At 77.5% G+C, this 626-nt stretch overlaps 1 protein-coding gene across 3 annotated transcripts in view; it reads right to left on the minus strand.

Moving 5' to 3' along the window:
* The window catches only part of RNF6 (ring finger protein (C3H2C3 type) 6), an 8954-nt gene extending 8382 nt beyond the window's left edge, over nt 1-572 (minus strand). The window contains exon 1 of one of the 3 annotated variants that reach the window (XM_010572669.1): nt 492-572. The gene's annotated coding sequence lies outside the window, so the exon portion shown is untranslated. The other 2 variants (XM_010572670.1, XM_010572671.1) reach the window with 2 other exon arrangements.
* Nucleotides 573-626: the final 54 nt, after the last annotated feature.

Below are 626 nucleotides of genomic sequence, written 5' to 3' on the forward strand. Positions count from 1 at the left end.
CCGAGCCCCCCGGCCCGGCCGCCCCCGCCGCCTCAGACAGCGCCTGTTGCCAGACGCCTGGGGGAGGGGAGGACGAGGGGAGTGACTGACACGGCCCCCGCCCAATCACCTGGCCAGCTCGCGGCCGCCGACCAATCACAACAGGGCAGGGCAGCCCGTGTCCTCCCGCTTCTCTCCTCCCCAGACTCCCCGCTCGGGCCCCGCCACTAACCGCCGCCGGTCGGGTCGACTCCCTCCAGCGCCGCCCGCACCCCCCCCCCTCTCCCCTGCCCGCCGGGGAGCGGCGTCACCCGCTGCGACAAACCGGGGAGGCGTCCATGCCGCCGCCTAGCCCCGGCGGAGTCTGCCCAGAGCGCAGCCGGGGAGACCCCAAAGCCCGTCCCTGCCCTGCCGTCCGCGGCGCCGACCGGCCGGGCCCGGCCCAGCTCCGCGCTCCCCTTCCCTCCTCGGCGGCAGGACCAACCGCCGCCTAACGCCGGAACGAAACCGACCCCTGGGTGTGCGAGCGACGCGCTCCAGCCCCGATTGCGGTCCGGGCGGCTGCCGGCAGCCGCCAGCGCAGGTTCCGAGGGCGCGAGGGCGGCCCCAGCGGCAAGCCCCGCCCCTCCCGCACATGCGCGCGGCTG

This window comes from Haliaeetus leucocephalus, unplaced genomic scaffold (assembly GCF_000737465.1).
Source record: "Haliaeetus leucocephalus isolate CR32 unplaced genomic scaffold, Haliaeetus_leucocephalus-4.0 Scaffold351, whole genome shotgun sequence".
In the NCBI taxonomy this organism is placed as follows: Eukaryota; Metazoa; Chordata; class Aves; order Accipitriformes; family Accipitridae; genus Haliaeetus; species Haliaeetus leucocephalus.